This window comes from Heterocephalus glaber, unplaced genomic scaffold, assembly GCF_053883595.1.
Source record: "Heterocephalus glaber isolate CG9 unplaced genomic scaffold, H.glaber_assembly_v1.0 deba00001442, whole genome shotgun sequence".
Taxonomy (NCBI): domain Eukaryota; kingdom Metazoa; phylum Chordata; class Mammalia; order Rodentia; family Bathyergidae; genus Heterocephalus; species Heterocephalus glaber.
In genome coordinates this window covers 55,349,281-55,367,867 of record NW_028258296.1, presented here as the reverse complement: position 1 = coordinate 55,367,867, position 18,587 = coordinate 55,349,281, and the positions used below count along the sequence as shown (strand labels likewise).

The following is an 18,587-nucleotide window of genomic DNA, read 5'->3' as shown; positions in this document are numbered from 1 at the left end:
TATATACTGAAATCATTGCAGAAAAATTTCCAAATTTAGAGACTAAAATGGATACCTAGGTAAATGAGGCATTTAGAAACCCAAATACATATGACCAGAAAACAACATCTCCATGACCTACCATAGTCAAAATCCCAGAGGTTCAGAAAAAAAGAGAATATTTAAAGCCATTAGAGGAAAACATCAGGTAACTTATAAAGACAAGCCTACCAGAGCAGCAGATTTGTCAATTCAAATCTTAAAAGCCAAGAGAGCTTAGAGTGAAGTTTTTGAATCATAAAAAAGAACAACTGTCAACCTAAGATTTCACACAATTATCCTTCAAAATTGATGGCGAAATAAAAATCTTCCATGATGGGGTGGGGATTTAGCTCAGTGGTTCCACCACCTGCCTTGCAAGCACAAGGTCCTAAGTTCAATCCCCGGTACCAAAAAAATAAAATAAAATAAAAATCTTCCATGACAAAGAACATAAAGAAATTTATGTCCACCAAATCATCATTGTAGAAAATTCTCAAGGGAATTCTAAACGGAGAAAGTGAAGCCAACATCACCAAAAAGCCCTAAGGAAAGAATACATTTATCTGGGAGAGTAGTTAAATAAAAATTAAATGAGTAAAAATGGTTAAGATGCAGCAGGGATACACACCTATTCCCCATAATGAATGCATTCATTATGTATTGCAGACATGTACTAATAAGAAACAAAGTGGCAAGAATGATGGGATAAGTATGTTTGAAGTAAAGGGAAGTGTTTTGAAGGGAACTAATGGCTTTATCCTAGGCTTGCAAGGATGATACAACATATGTAGATAATAAATCTCATACACCACAAATAGAAGGATAAAAATCACATGATCATCTTAATAGATACAGAAAAAGCCTTTGACAAATCCAACATCATGATTTTTAAAAACTCAGATGAAAATAGAAATAGACCTTACTGCAAACTAAGAAAAGTCACTTATGACAAGTTCACAGACAACATAATACTAAATGGGGAAAAAATTGGACGTATTCCCTCTGAAGTCAAGAACAAGACAAGAGTGTCCACTCTCCCCACACCTGTTGAACATAGTACTCAAATTTTAGGCAAAGAAATGAAAGAAATACACTGGACATGAATAGAAAAGGAAGAAGTCAAATTACCTTTATTTGCAGATGATATTATCCTTCACATAAAAGACCCAGAAAACTCCACCAGAGCACTCATAGAGGTAATAGATAAATTAAGCTAAATGGTTGGTAGTATACAAAATCAACACACAAAAATCAATAGCAGGGGACAGGGATTTAGCTCAGTGGTGCCACTACCAGCCTCTCAAGCACAAGGTCCTGAGTTTGATTCCCAGGGCAAAAAAATACATATACTTGTAAACCCACGGAATAGAATAGAATAGAATAGAATAGAATAGAATGGAAGACACAGAAACAGTCCCATGCACTTTTAGCCATCTACTGTGAAGGGCCAAATACAAATGCTTGAGAAAAGAGAGCTTCCTTAACCAATGGTGCTGGGAAAGCTGTTTATCCAAATGCAGAAGAACAAATCTAGACCCATATCTCTCACCTTCAGGTCAGAGTGTCTACTTCATTTTTCTGCTTTCATACATAAGAATATCTACAGTCTCCCATCCTCTTCCAGAATACATTGTGGCCTTTCTTTTGTGATGAAAGTGGCCTGTTCTTCACTGCACAAAACCACATGGCATACCAACCATCTAGTACCATCCTCTTCATTCTGTTCTCTGGCGTGCAGTAAAAACCAAATCAGGCCTATGTGTCACAACTGCTATAACCTGGTCTCCAGTTCTCCGTGTGAAAATGTTTGAGCAACAACTCCATGCCTTTCTTGCACACTCAATTTTCAGAATACCTCAGCTCAAATCCAGGTGTAGGAATTAAAAAGCCCACTAAGAAAATAGATCCAAATAGAATACTTAACATCACTGGAGCAGACTTCCCCAAGGACAATGAATACTTACCTTGCATTTGCTTGACCAAAGAGATCACTAACCCTCTCAAAACACAAGGAATGTCCTCTCAAACTTACTCCTACTGTCCCACCCAAGAGGGCAGGAACTGCTTATGTGTCCCCAGTTGGCAATTTCCAGCTCCATGTATGTGAAGATTTACCCTCTAGTTGGCAATATATTAAAGGCTTTATAGCTCCTTCCCTCTGTCTATTCCTGATTCTAGTCCTAATATTCTTCAAGGCAGCAAAAAGTCTTACACATAAAACTTGAATATATGGAAATGTTAAAACTTGTAAGCTATGTAATTCTCATAAGCATTGCAGTGGTGCTTGAGATATTTTATGATCTATTTTTTTAATAGAAACTTGATCATTTTAGCTTAAACCCATGTCTCCACATATAGTTGTATTGGATATGAAAATAAGTAATCATTTTTAGCTTTGATGACAGGCAGTGACTGATAAATCAGTTCTTAAAAGAGGGAGTCCCTCCAGTTATCCTAAAGGCTAAAATAACTATGTGAGTTTAGTTGCTATAAGTCAGCCTTTTAAAGTTTAGAGACTTCTAATACTGATAAAACGGGCTTGTGAAGTTGAAGACCAGACCTCATATGTATGATAAGTTCCCAAGTTGCAGCCAACATATGAGGTCTTTCCTGAGCCATCATCACCTGGTGCCTTCCCCCACCCCCACATGTCTTTGGCAATAGCAGCCCACATGTACCATTAAGGACACTTTTTTCACTAAATAACAACAAGGACATTTTAATCAAGTGTAACTTGAGTGAACAGTCCTCTCAACAGAATATTTTATCCATTAGGGTTCACTAGCAGGACAGAATATATATGCTTTACCAAGTAGTCTTACAGTGGAATCAGAGTAGGAGAATGCAAAATTGCTGCCTGTGTGCTGAAGAGTTGGAGGATCCAGTGGAAAGTCAAAGGCCTGGAGCTCACTTCAGAGTCTGGTGTGAGTCCATGTTGGAAGGCTGAAGGGTTTGTTGGAAGGCTGAAAGAACTGGAGATGAACATCCAAGGGTGAGGACAAACACTGGAGCTCCTCGAAAGAAGCAAAAAGGAAAGACTTCCCTCTCCTTTCCCTTTTTACCCCATCCAGGCTACATGCCTATTGGTTAGTGCCATACACATCTGAGGTACACGTTCCCTTCTCAGTTAGTGCCAACATGCCAATCATCCACAGACACACCCAGAGCTGTGTTCCACTAATCTGCTAGGCCTTTTTAATCCATGTAAATTGACATCACAGTTAACTATCACAATCATCCTCATGTTCATTTTTAGCTCTTGATCACTTGCTGCTGCTGCTGCTATTGGTTATCAGTCACTGAGTCATTACTAAATATTAATCTCTGTGATGTACTCATATCTATGCATATGATCTCTAATATTTAAGAAAATACTGTGTGGTAGGCATTGTTTTCTATTTTGTATGATAACATACAAGTTTGAAAGTTTGTATGATAACATACAAGTTTGAACACACAAGTTCAAAAAGGTTAAATGCCTTGCCTAAGATCACAAAGAAGTAAGTGACATACCTGGAATCCAAATGCAAAGGTGTCTAGCTCCAACCTTTTCCTCTTGCTTTTTTTCTTTCTCAGGATCATCAGAGAATAAATACTAGTAGCCACCTATATAAATCAGAATCAAATAAAGAGAAATACCACAGGGAAATTTGAATAAGGAAAGTTAAAAGAATTATTAACTGCAAGAGGGGATTGGATTAAGGTGAAATTGTCTAGTAAAAAGTAAAGGAGAACTCTGACAACTCAGTGAAAAGACAAGCAATTCATTCTTCTTAAAGTGGGCAAACAATCTGAGCAGATATCTGTTTTATATCTAGATGCCCTCCCCAAGGCCCCATGCATTCATAGACAGGCCTTTTGGGAAGCCACTGAGCTATGAAGGTTTATAGCTGACTTGCTGTTAGGAAGTAAGGTCTGGTTGGAATAGGTGGGTTGCTGGAGGCGTGGCCTGGAAGGGTTTCTCTGCCTCCCCAGCTCTTCCCTAAAATCTCTCTCTTTCTGGTGTACCATGCCACGAGCAGTTCCCCTCTATCATTTCCCTCTGCCATGCCACCCTGAGCCAGCATGAAGGAGACTATTAAAACGCAAGCCAAAGCAAACCTCCTCTTTAAATTGCAGCTGTCATGCTAAAGTGACTAAGACAATATTTTGCCAAAGTTATAGGAATGGTTAGTAAGCACATGAAAAGATAATGTCACGTTTGCCCTTCCTGAAAGTAGCAGTTGCTACTTCACTCCAATTGTATGGGCAATGCGGTCCTGACGGAAGTTACCAATCTTTGGATTTTTCCAAAAAGGTTAGAAATTCAAATTTGTATCTAAAATTCTCTTCTTCAAAGTTGGAAACCACAGAATACTGTTAGAAACATTACATAGGTCAAATAAAGCATATCTACAGGACTAACATCACTTGCTTGTGACTCCCACCTTAAGAGATTTTTATATCTGAAGAAGACATGGTATAATTGGCTTTCTAGGATGTTTCTGGGAGCAATGTACACAGTCTGAACTGGAAAGGAGGGGGCAAAGCCAGGGAAAAACAAGTTCAGACCCAGGTATGGAGAGGACCTAGACTAAGGAGTTGGCAGGGGAGCAGACCTTGCCATATATATCCCCCTTCTGTAAATTATCTGGACAAAACTCCATCCGAGATGGGATTTCTGTAGCATCGTTTCCCAAAGGAGCTCAGCACAGTTTAAATGCTGTCTACATTACAAAATCTACTCATCTACTGATATTTGCCTACACATTCCAGCCTGCCCCCACCAGGTGCCTGAAAGACCCCGGCACTACTCATATGGCACCGATGAGGAAACTGCTGGCTAGCACCACAATTGCCATTATCTCACTCTGTTACCTTAGGCAAACGGCAGGCACTTGGAGTCTGTGGCTCCACCTGGGGAATCCTCTGGACAACATGACCGCCTCAGAGACAGTGAAAGGGAACGACGAGGAAACATTTGAAAGCTTCCCTCCTACTCACCCACCACATATAAATTATTAAGGAGACCAACCTGAGTCAAATGGAGCTATGGAAGCTTCATTGTTATGCATTGTGTGTAGCAGTCTCTTGAGTATTCTGCTCACTTGGTTTCTAATTTCCTTTTCTTACATCAGCCTTTCTCCCTCAGGAATCTTGCATCTCAGTGTTCTGCTCCTGGAAGTTCCTAACACCCCATCCATGGTTAGTCTACACCTGCAAACCTCGCAGGCACCAAGTGGCACTGTGCATGGCTATCGCTCATGAAAGCAGGTGACACCCTTCTGCCTCCACCTCCTGAAGGGGCTGCTGCCTGAACGGCCAGTCAGGGAGGGAAAGGCAGGAAGGCAGGAGAGGGTACTGAGGAAGGGAATCCTCCTACTCATCCCTCTTCCTCTCCTGGGCACCCAAGGAGACACTCTCCAGACATTTTTCTTAAATCAAGCAAGCACCCACCCAGGGGTGTGTGTGTGTGTGTGTGTGTGTGTGTGTGTGTGTGTGTGTGTGTGAATCTGACCACCTGCTGATCTATGACATAACAGAATTATGACTTCCAGTCCCCCAGGAACGACCCTTAGCTGAAAACTGGCATCACGCGCCCTCTAGTGGAAGTCAGAGGTGCCCCCTCCCCATGAGGCAAATCCTCAGGTCCTGCTGAATTGGGCACTCAGAGGGCTTAGGAGATGATGCCAAGAGAAAGACCAGTTGGTGTCTTTAACACCAATAACAGAGGGAAAGGATTCCATTAGCGTCAAGAGGAATTTCATGTATGAGCAAATGTGTGCCACTCTAACGAGGCCACCTTTCTCCGCAGCACCCGTGTGCTCGGGAGGGACCAACGGTGATTTCAAACCTGGAAGGAGCATATCGTGAGCTCTGCCGATTTCTCTGGCATCTGCTCCAAGCACAGAGGCCCAGGCTTTAATTTGCTCTCCCTTTTACCCCTGCCTTTGAAGCAGATACTGATGTTTAAAGTGGTACCACACTTATCTTTGTGTTCCTAGTGCTTGGACTGAGTTTATGTTGCTGTAAGTTTGCTAACTACAAAAGATGAGGAACATTTCAGGGGGATCGTGATTGAGGCTGTATTTCAACCACGCTGCTTTCTTTGAGTTGCTCTGATCCCCAGAGCTTCCGCCAGATATCAAAAGAAGGTTGGTGCTGGATTCAGTATTTTATACCCTGACAGCCAGTGTGGTATAACGGGGAAATCTGGACGTCAGGGTCAGACCCAACAGGATTTAAAAGTGAGTTTCTCGACCTACTAGTTGTAAGACTTGTAGAAATTTTTTAATATTACTAAGTTTATTGGTACATTTTAGGTGTGCAATATAATGACATTCATCATTGGGAATTTGCACCTTTACATAGTCTCTCTTGGTTACTTTTTCCCCCTTCCCCTGCCCTCCCTTCAACCCCTCCATCCCTCTCTATCTACAAAGACTTTCTTTCCATTTTTTTCATTTTCTCATATTAATTCCATTATTCCCTTCTTTCCTTTCCCCTACCCCTCCCACTTCCCCTTTACCCCTTTTCTTACTATTTCACATTATTTATTTTACCTTTTAGCCCTTATTTACACTTTTAGTTTCTCACACCAGAGAAACTATTTGATATTTACACATATGTTTCCTATTTATTTCACTTAAGAGTATCGCCTCAATGTGCAACCATTTAGCTATAAATGTCTCTAATTTCTCATTCTTATGGCTGGGTAGTACTCCATTTTATAGAAAAACCATGTTTTCTTTATCCAGTATCCAGTTAATGGGCAATTGGGCTGTTTCCAAGCTTTAGCTGTCACAAACTGTGCTGCTGTGAACAGGGGTGCACATATATCACTGTGGTATGATTCTTTTAATTCTTTGGGGAAGATCCCCAGCAGTGGAATAGCTGGGTCAAATAGGACCTCTAGTCCTAGTTCTTTAAGGTATCTCCATACTGATTTCCACAGTGGTTGCACCAGTCCACACTCCCACCAACAGTGGAGAAAGGTTCCTCTTTCCCCCATAGCCCCGCCAGCACTTGTTATTGGTTGATTTCATGATAGCAGCCATTCTTTCTGAAGTGAGGTGGAATCTCAGTGTTGTTTTCATTTGCATCTCTCGAATGACCAGTGATGTTGAACATTTTTTCATATGTTTATTTGACATTTCTATTTCTTTGTGTGAGAAATGTCTGTTCATTTCAGATGCCCATTTTTGGATTGGGTCTTTAAATTTGGGAGGTCTAAATTTTTTAAGTTCTTTATAGATTCAAGATAGTAGATCTTTGAGGGACCATGGGTGAAAATTTTTTCCCACATTGTGGGTTGTCTCTTCACACTGCTGGTGGTTTCTCTTGCTGTGCAGAAGCTTTTTAATAAGAAGAAATTCCATTTGTTGATTGTTTGTGCTAGTTCATGGGCAACTGAGGTTTTGTTCATAAAATCTTCTCCTACATCGATGTCATCAAGAGTTCTACCTAACCTCTGTTCCAGCTGGTTCAGCCTTTCTGTTTTAATATTTAGATCTTTCATCCATTTTGATTTTAGTTTAGTGCATGGTGACAGACATAGATCTAGTTTTAATCTTTGGCAAGTTGAAACCCAATTTTTCCAGCATCATTTATTAAAGAGGCTATCTTTCCTCCAGTGAGAGTGTTTGGCTCCTTCATCAAAGATGAGGTGGCTGAGTGTGTCTGGCATTGTTTCTGCATCTTCTAATCTGTTCCACTGGTCCTCAGGTCTGTTTCTTTGCCAGTATCATGCTGTTTTTATCACAGTAGCTTTGTAATATAGTTTTAAATTGGGGGTTGAGGTACCCCTGCCATGTCTCTGTTGCCTAGAATTACTTTTGCTATTCTGGGTCTCTTCTTGTTTCAAATGAATTTTTGGATTTTTTTCTCAAGGTCTGTGAAGTATGCTGCTGGGATTTCAATTGGGATTGCATTGAATCTATATAGCAGTTTTGGAAGTATGGCCATTTTCACTATGTTGATCCTTCCTACCCAGGAGCAGGGGATGTCTTTTGATTTTCTGATATCATCTTCAATCTCTCTTTTCAGAGTGCCATAGTTTTCAGAGAAGAGGTCTTTGATTTCTTTTGTTAGGTTGATTCCTAGGTATTTCATTTTGGATGCTATTGTGAAAGGAATTGTTTGCCCTATGTCTCTCTCAGTGAGTCCTTTTATCGTGTAGAGGAAAGCTATTGATTTTTGTGCATTGACCTTGTATCCAGCTACTTTACTGAATTTGGTTATTAAGTCTAGAAGACTTTTAGTGGAATTCTTGGGGTCTTCTATATAGAGTATCATGTCACCTGCAAATAATGACAGTTTGACTTCTTCATTTCCTGTCTTTATTCCTTTTATTTCTTTCTATTGTCTAATTGCCATGGCTAATGTTTCTAAAACTATATTGAACAGGAATGGTGATAGTGGAGATCCTTGTCTTCTTCCTGATTTTAGTGTGAAGGATTTCATTTTTTGACCATTTAGTATGATATTAGCTGTTGGTTTTTCATAGATGGCTTTTATCAGATTGAGGTAGAGACCATCTATTCCAAGTCTTTGTAGCGTTTTTTTTTTTTAAATCATAAATGCACGTTGGATTTTGTCAAATGCTTTTTCTGCATCTATTGAGATGATCTTATGATTTTTGTCCTTGGATCTATTGATACAGTATATTACATTGATTGATCTGCATATGTTGAACCTGGGATGACTCCCACTTTTTCAGGGTATATGTTCTACTTGATCTTCTGCATTCTATTTGCCAGTATCTTATGAAGGATTTTTGCATCTATGTTCATTAGTGAGATCGGCCTATAGTTCTCTTTTTCTATTGGATCTTTCTCTGCTTTGGGGATCAAGGTGATGCTTGCTTCCAGGAATGAATTCAGGAGTACTGCTTCCTTTTCAATTTCACTGAAGAGTTTAAACAGTAGTGGAAGTAGTTCCTCTCTAAATGTCTTGTAGAATTCAGCAGTTAAGCCATCAGGACATGAGCTTTTCTTAGTTGGTAAATTTTTAATTACATTTTCAATTCCATTGATTGATATGGGGTTGTTTAGAATTTTGGGGTCTTTTTTGTTCCACTTTGGTAATTCATACATATCTAGGAATCTGTCCATTTCTTCTGTGTTTTCCAGCTTATTGGCGTATAGGTTCTTGAAGTAGGTCTTGATGATCCTCTGGATTTCTGCTGGGTCTGTTGTAATTTCATCCTTTTTATTCCTAATTACATGGATTTAGGCCTTTTCTTTCCTTTTTTATGATAAGGCTGGCTAAGGGTTTGTCAATTTTGTTTATTCTTTTGAAAAACCAACTCTTGCCTTCATTGATTTTTTTGTATCATTCTTTTAGTCTGCATTGAATTGATTTCTGCTCTGATCTTTATAATTTCCTCCCTTGTATGAGCTTTGGGTTTGTCCTGCTCTTCTTTTTCTAGAAGCTTGAGGTTCAGCCTCAGGTTAATTGGGCTCGCTCTGTTTTCCTAATATGTGTATTCACTGCTATGAATTTCCCTCGTAAGTCTGTTTTCATTGTGTCCTATAGATTCTGATATGTTGTAGTGTCATTGTCATTTAATTGAAGGAACTGTCTGATTTCTTCTTTAATTTCCTCTGTGACCCATTGGTTATTCAGAAGTGTATTGTTCAATTTCCATGTGCTTATGAAATTTTTGCGGGTTTTTTTGCTATGGATCTCCAATTTCATCGCACTATGGTCGGATAATATACAAGGGATAACTTCAATTCCTTTGCACTTACAGAGATGGAGCTTTAAAACGTGACAAGGTCATGGGGGTGCTGTGTTCATCTGTGGATTAATCACTGATGGGTTAGAGGTAACTGTGCTGTTGGAGGCGGGGATGGTTGCTCACTGGGAGAGAGACCAGGAATGATGCATCTCCTTCCGCACTCCTCCCTTCTCTCTCTGCTTGCTGACCATCATGCTGTGAGGGACTTTTCCTTTGCTAGGCCTCTCTCACTTGCCATTTCTGCCCTGGAGCTGCTGGAACATGGACTGTAACCATAAGCTAAACCTCTCCTCCTTTAGGTTATAGGTGTCATGTATTTTGTCCCAGTCACAAGTAAGGTGTTTAGGACACCTTCCCTCTGAGCAAATAGATTTAAGACCCAGGGAAGTTCAATAGATGAACCCCAGACTTTTACTAGAGTGGCTAAAGAGTTATTTCTTTTGACAAAGGGGCACAAACAGGACAGAAGGTAATCCTGGAGTTGCTGGCAGCCTATGAGGGGAAAGCCCACAGGAGAATAAATAAGACACAGGAAATGTAGCCATGAAATGGAGAACAAGCTTGAGTCAAGATGTGACCATCTAGTCCCCAGACCCTCAAGTCCATATTTGTACTTTTTGGTTATATGAATCAATAAGTTTATTTTTTTCATTTTCATCATTGAATTGATTTTCAGGCAGACTCAAGTTTAACCAGTCTAGGGTCATCACTTCAGGCTAATTCAATTGAACAATTATTGAGCGCTTACCATGTACAAAAGCACTGCTGAAAAGAACAGTGAGGAACACTAACAGATAGACAAATGCAACCAAAACACATAAAAAGGATTAGACATGAGTAAAAGAATTAGACAATAAAAATGGAAGCCTGTCACTCTGCCTATGGAACTAGTAAAGGGATTTCTGTACAGAAGGGACATTGAGTAGGATCTGGAAAATAACTATGCTCACACACTAATATTGCCTAGGAAAAGAATGCCCATGCACAGATATAGCACATCTTGTTTCAGGACAGCAGGAGAGCACCCTCTATAGAAATTAGCCTTTGGAGGGAGGTGAGATGATTCTTTGATTATTTTTAATTAGACATCTGTTTCCTTGTTTGTATATTTTACCACTTTTACCCATGGCCTACCCTTCTTCCTTATGGGGAAAAATTGTCTTCTGTGACAAACAACATAATCTTAGTTCAAAAATCACATTGAATTATAGCACTTGTGATTATTTGGACACCAACTCAATCAATTAAGTCCAGCAGCTGGAGGAAGGAGAGGAATTGCTTCCCAGGTGATTTACCCAGGTGTGTCAGGTCAAATTTTTTAAGGAGCACTAGGTGAGTATATAACACCCACATTTATTTTTTAGGAGCATTTCTATTAATGAATTATTTATTTAAATTTTATGAGTTTTATTATATTATACAATGTGTACTTAATATGAAATAAGATCAATAAGATAAAATATTAAATTTTTAATATGTATTGTTTATAATAAACATCAACATTTTCAAAATCTAAAAAATAACAAGAGAAATAAATTTCTATAAGAACTACAATGAAAATACAAATAAAACTCTGCAACAAAAATAATCTTTGCTTCAATCGTCACACCTAAGGCAGTCTTCACACATGAGGACAGCAGGTTCCATGCACACATGTCACTTACACTGACAGCACAGTGTCTTGTTTTCCTGTCTTCTCTGGTAGGACACACTTGACATCTTGCTGGTCTTCCTGTCTTCTTAGGAGGTTCCTGTGATGTTTCATCTGTCTGTTCACCAGTTTGCTCCAGAGTCCTTTTGTGGAGTTCTTTGGACAGATACCTATTATTCTTCACCTGTTGTAATTATCATTTATCAATTCTAGTCCTAATCCTCCAAGAAATTTTCTCTGTGATATTTTGCACTTGTTATTTTCTTTGTAAACTATGAAACCATTTATGCCTGACATGTTTGGGATGAAATAAAACACAACCATTGGCCAATGCTCTGTGTTTCGAGTGACATCATAGTTGCTGGATAATTCATCAACAATGTCTACTCTGCCTTTCATTTTGTTGTAAAATATGACCATTTCTGGCTTCATTTGTGTTGAGGATTCGCTATCAATTTTGGTTTGGGGGGGAGTTTTTTGTTTTTGTTTTTATTTTTTGAGACGGGTTCTCACTATGAGGTACAGGCTGGAAAAGGACACATAGCTAAGCATATAAATATGTTTGCATGGAGATACATACTGGGAAGAATCCAAAAATGTAGACAAGGGGTGGACTGGAAGGTCCTCCAGTATCAAACTAATGAATAATTTAAATTCTGGAGTATAATTTCAGTATATTATTTATTTTTACATAATATATTCTAAGAACATTGAGTATGCTGCTACCTATGGATTTGTCATTATAACCTTTACTGTGTTGCGGTATATTCTAAATACTTGAGTATTTAATACTTTTATTTTAATTGACAATTAAAATTGTATATATAGTATACAACAATGTAGTATTTTGATATGTACACACATTGTAAAATGGATAAATCAAGTTATTTAACAGGTGCATCATCTTATTACTTATCATTTTTGTAATGAGAACACTTAAAATCTACTAGCAATTTTCAAATATACAAAATATTGTTGTTAGGTATTGTTACCTGGTATCGATAGAGCTCTTGAACTTATTCCTCTGACTGAAATTTTGTGTCCTTTGGCTATCATCTCCCCAATTTCTCCACCTTCAAGTCTTTGGTAACCACCATTTTACTCCTTATTTGTATGAATTTGACTTTTTTATTTTTACAGTTGACATATATGTAACATGCAGTATTTATCTTTAGGTGCCTAACTTATTTCACTTTATTATCACCAGTGCAATCTTTGTTGTCACAGTCACAGGATTTCCTTATTTTTAAGGCTATCATAGTATTCCAAGATTATATATATATGATTATATATATTCTATGCTGCAATGACCACAGGAGTGCAGATAACCCTTCCACACACATTGATTTCATTTCTTTTAGATATAAACCCAGTGGAGGATTGTGGAATCATAAATAGTACCATTTGTATTTTTTTGAGAAATCTTCATACTGTTTTCTATAATGGTGGTATGGTTTGTGTTTAGATGTTCCCCCAAAGCCTCATGCAGTCATAGGTGGGGCTTTTTCAGAGGTGGCTGGATCTAGAGTGTGTGATGCTAGAATTGATTCATGGTGCAATGTGATGCTCAAGGGCACTAGGGTTAAGGGTGTGAGTGCTACCCACCCTAAGTAGTCTGGATAGGATAAAAGGTGCAGAAAGACGCTGTTCAGGTCCCTTGTTGCTTTGTTATCTTCTGTCCGTCATGAATTGTTGTCTCTTTGTTATGTGCCATCCTGCCTTGGAGCTAGCTGATTATGAATTTAAACCCCTACAAACTGTGAGCTAAATGAATCTTTCCTCCTTTAACTTTGGGTGTTGGGTATTTTGTTTCAACAATGAGAAAAGTAACTAAGACAAATGACTATACTAATTTACATTTCTGCCAACTGTGTACAAGAATTCTCTCTTATCCACATCCTTACAACACTTGCTATCTTTAGTCAATTTTATAATAGTCATTCTGACAGGCATGGAGTGATTATCTCAATGTGGTTTGATTTGCATTTAATTTCTTTGATAATTAATGATATTGAGTAGTTTTCATATACCTGTTGGCCATTTGTATGCCTTCTTTTAAGAAATGTCTATTCAAGTCCTTTTTCCCATCTCATAATTGAGTTTCTTTCTTGCCTTTGAGTTGTTAAATTCTTTATATGTTTTGGATATTAACCCTTTATTGGGTTATGGTCTACAAATGTACAGTATTCTCCCATTTCATAGGTTGTTTTCTTGGTTTCTTTTCTGGGTAGTTCATTATTATTAGTGTATAGAAACACATTATTTTTTATAGGTTGATTTTATATATAGTAACTTTATTGAATTCATTTATTAGTTTTAAGAGTTTTTGGTGGAATTTTTAGGTTTTTCTCTATCTGATCATTCTTTCAGCAAATAGACTAACATCCCGCTTTCCAATCTAGATACTTCTTATTTCCTTCTCCTGCCTAATTGCTCTGGCTAGGACTTCCACTGCTCTACTGAATAGAAATGGAAAGAGTGGACATTCTTGCCCTATTTCTGATCTTAGAGAGAAAGCTTTTAACTTTTCACCATTGAGTAGGATTCTATCTATGGGCTTGTCATATACAGCCTATATTGTATTGAGGTGCATTCTTTCTATAATTTGTTAAGTTTTTTATCATAAAAATTTTGTTGAATGGTTTTTTGCATTTATTGAGATATTATGATTTTCATTCTTCATTCTGTGAATGTAGTCATCACATTTTTGGATTCATGTATGTTGAACTGTCCTTAAATTCCAGAGATAAGTACCACTTGGTCATGGTAAATGAGCCCCCTAAATTGCTGTTGACTTCAGTTTGCTAGTATTTTTGCTAGATGAGGATTTCTGCATGTATATTAGCTCTTTATTGCTGAAACAAAACATCTAACATACACAATTTAAGGAAGGAGAGTTTTATTATTGCCTTATGGCTTCAGTATATAGTCATCTGGCTCTAAGGCAGAAACGTCATGGTGGAAGGGCATGTTAGAAAAAAGCTGCTTAACCCATGACAACCAGGTACAAGTTTCAAAGTCTCTTCTTCCATTTCTAACATTATTTGAGTCTTCTGGGTTTTTTTCTTAATCTAACTAATGGTTTATCAATTTTGTTTATCTTTTCAAAAGAGCAACTCTTTGTTTCATTGGCCTTTTTTCATATTTTATATCATCTATTTTATTTATAACTGATCTGATTTTATTATTTCCTTCTTTCTACTAACTTTGTGTTTATTTTTCCAGTCCCTCCATGTATCACATGAAGTTACTTACTTAGGATCTTTGTCTTTGTTGATATAGGTTTTTGTTGCTTAAACATTCCTCTTAGAAATGGTTTTGCTTAGCCAAGTGTGGTGCTGCATTCCTGTAATCCCAGAAATCTGAGATGTTAAGAGACGAATCACAAGTTCTAGATTATCTTAGGCAACTTAGTAAGTTAGTGAGACCTGGTCTCAATAGACAAACATATAAATAAAATAAAATAAGATAAAATGAGTTGGGGATGTAACTCAGTGCAAAGGTTCTAGGTTCCATCCACAGCACTGTAAAAACAAAAACAACCTGTTTTTGCGGCATTCTATAAGTTTTATTACATTGTGTGTCCATTTTGGTTTGTGTGTCCATATTTTTTTCAACTTTCTTTTTGAATTTCTTCTTTGACAGACAGGTGTCTGTCTCTTGGGTTTTTTTCTTTTCTTTTTTTTCTCTTGGGTTTTTCTATATGCTAATAGAGGGGTCACAAAATCTCTATCCTGCTATCTGAAGGCCACAAAAGCCTGTAATTTCCAGGAATCTCCTTAGCTGTTTTAGAGTCTTGGGCTATGGAAAGGAAAGAATTGGTTTAATTCTTTCTTCCTCCAGTCTTTGGGTTCCCTTAGATATAATAAGGGCTAAATATTTTACCTCAAAGTTGCAAAGTTGTGCCTTAGCTCTAGAAATATTATAACTCCTGCCTGTTAGAAAATTCAGCAGAGCAGATGTCTTGGCTAGAAAGTTCTTCTGAGGGGGCACATAACAGCATACCATCTACATATTGCAAAACTGTGACTTGGGAAAAACTATAGTATTTCTTTTTATCAAATCAGGATATAGGGATGTCCTATTTTTCCTGATAAATAGTTGACAATTTAAAATAATTGAAGGACTTAGTTCTCATGTTTCTTAGACCCTCAAGAACACATGCCTGAAAATGTCTTCTATTTAATCTCCTAATTGGCAGGCCAGTGGGGGTCTTGTATAGGAACTGGTTGTGTCCCAGTGGGAACCAGTTATTCCCCTGGCTGCCTGTCTTTTCAGCTTCTAAAATTAAGATAATATTTGTCTGTACATGTAGTAGTAGCTTGTATTTACAAGTGAATACTACTTGTCTCTCATTAGAAATCAATATTTGATTTAACAGCAACATAAAATCTTTTCAATCTAGTCCATAGATCAGAGTAAGTTCTCTAAAGACCTCAATGTACATATCAGGGTCATCTGAAAACTTTTTTAGGTGTCATTTAATGTCTTAGATCACTGAGAGAAAGACACATGAACACAGGTAGTCCCTTATTTGTCATTTACTTCCTGCAAGGGATGCTGTCTTTGAGGGACCTGAACAACTTAGCTAAGGATGGATATAGCCTCATAGAGATTAATTATGGCTGGCCTAGAAATTCCACCCTCAGTACCTGGTGGTCAAGGCTTAAAGTTGTCTTGGAAACTTTGTTCTCAGGTCCTAAAGGGTGAGGAGTAGCCTCAGGCTTAGAGGTATTGAATGTTTTAAAGGTGAGGTGTCTCTCATTTTTCTATGTCCCATATTTACATGTGAATATAAGCAAGAATTCTTAGTGTAAAGAAAATCTCCACATAAGATGATTTTGACCATTTTCTCTCTTTTACAGTATAATTCTAATTGTGAGATAGATCATAGTACTTTCCTCTGTGTACTTGGCTTTAGGAGGTAGGCACACCACTCGCAGGTGTAGAGAAATACTAAATTGCTCCTTAATATATTCCAAAGAAGTAAGAGGTTCAGATATGGAGTTCCTAATCTGAAACAAGAGAAACAAATATGGCATCCCATAAGTCTCTGCTTGATCCCAGAATGTCCCCCAAGGTTTATACCACTCCAGGGTAGGTAGCTACCGTCTGGAGAGAGAACCAGAAAATAAAACCAGACTGGACTATCTACCCTTTACCAGCACGCAATCTTATCTTCCTCAGGTAACGCATATCCTTACTCAAGTAGGTTCTCTCAAAGCACAAAGTACAATTGACTTTGGCCATAACAATCATATTTAGAGAAGGAAGTATTGCTAGCAAAACAAGAGTTTTAAACCACTGCTTCCTAGTTTCTTGAAAGAGAGAGAGGAAAATAGGTCAACAGTCAAATTAGGGCACTTTTCCTGCAAAAGAGATCACCTCCAGAGGTTGTTCAGAGATTCTGTCCTGGGCCCTAAGGCAGAGAAAGCGCTGAGAAATTTCTGTTATCTATCCAGTCATTTAGGCAACTTTTATTAGCAAGACAAGACTACTCCTTTAAGGTCCATTTTAAATTCACTAGGTATTTGAAACTCATAGGTCCTCCTAGCAGCCACCATCTACATAGTAAAGGCGCCTTTATCAACTTCCTAAGCACATGCATGAAGGAAGAGAAAGGCTGACCAAAGTAGTCCCATATTCTAGTTAGCATGTAAAACACAAATGCAAGTTACTGATTGTTATTTTCTCTAGTGCAAGACAAAACAGTTGTTTCAAGTTGCCTTAGTCTGACTTTCTGGAAGGAGGAACAGTCTGACCACTAGGGATTCTGAAATGAACTCCCAACAAGTTGGAGAAAAGTTCGGAGTTTTTTTGTTTGTTTGTTTTTTTACTTTATTAAATTCTTTTATTGGTACATTGTAGGTATACAACACAATTACATTTCTCACTGGGAACTGTACCTTTACATAATGCATCTTGGTTCTTATTTTTTCCTAAGGGGAGTTTCTAACTCACTAGCAGAGAGAAAAAGCCCAAATAAAGCTCAAGCTGGTTAAACATCCAAAACAATCACCATATAGCATTCTATAAGTCCACAGTGAATGTTCCAAAGTCTATAACCTACTGGAAAAGGCATTTCCCCCCTACACACATAAATGATGAAGACCATGCCGTGGGGCGGGGGGGGGGAGGTTCAGGTAGCTTTTAATCTATCAAAGATTCATTTTCTACATTTGTCTAGAGGTCTTGCTAGTAATAGAGAAGGCAGTCCAAACCTGTAGCTCAACTCTTAAACTCTTAATGGAGGGTTAAGAAAGGGCTCTGATGGCATTGCTTCAGATCGCTCTGAGACAGAGGATATCTTATAATCACTGACAGAGTTCCCCTTTCATCTCACTGAGGAGTCCAGATAGGGACAAGATGTGGAGATTTTCTGCTGATTACCCAGATGGGCTGTTGGGAGCTAGTTTCTTCTGAGGGACCTTTGGGTATCCGCCAGAGAGTAGCCCTGGCCATGACCCCTCAGTTGTCACCTCAGTTTCTGCTAGTTCCATGCAATCAGAGATCTGTCTCCAAAAGGAACCCAATTGCCTATCTGGTCAACGTTCCACCTGCCAACGGTGTCAAGGGGAGTGGGGATCCACCAGAGGGCAACTGGAGAAACCCACACCCTGCTTTGAGAGTGGCAGCTGCCCTAAAGGCAATCACTAGCTGGCAGAGTGACCACTGTTTGGCAATCTATAAGGGACACACAAAAGCCTGAACTGTCTTTATCTGAGACTATTTCATAAGAGACCCATTTTACAACATTTCAAAGCAACAAAGTCCAAATGCAACACATACAAAACAAGAATAAAACATAATTTTAACAAAAGACAATGCATAAGAAAAACAAGAAATTTGCAAACATTTAAAACACACAACTTAAAATTAAGAAACTTTTGAAACAAAAGCCAAAAACAAAGGCCAGAATTTATGAAACAAAAACCAGAATCTATGAAACAAATGCCCAGAGCCTATGAAATGAAAAGTAGCAATCTATGAAGCAAAAAGACCAAAGTTAGAACATATGGAACAAAAGCAAACTCTTACCTCGGACTAGTAATCTCAGTGGAAGACCTCTAAAATGATATAGGGGAAGAGCTATAACTCCCAAACCTACTAGATATCCAAAATGCAAGTTTGTGTTCTCTAAAATTGAAGAATGAGTTCTAGGGACAATGGAGGTTAAGAGTAGGAAAAATTTAT

General features: G+C 38.2%; 1 long non-coding RNA gene across 1 annotated transcript in view; it reads right to left on the bottom strand.

Moving 5' to 3' along the window:
• Positions 1–2,401: 2,401 nt before the first annotated feature.
• LOC110351037 (uncharacterized) overlaps positions 2,402–18,587 on the bottom strand; it is a 30,537-nt gene continuing 14,351 nt past the window's right edge. The window contains exons 2-3 of the long non-coding RNA XR_002398061.2: positions 3,535–3,627; positions 2,402–2,993 (exon numbers count right to left, since the gene is read on the bottom strand). This is a non-coding gene — a long non-coding RNA (uncharacterized LOC110351037). The remainder of the gene's footprint in view (positions 2,994–3,534; positions 3,628–18,587) is intronic.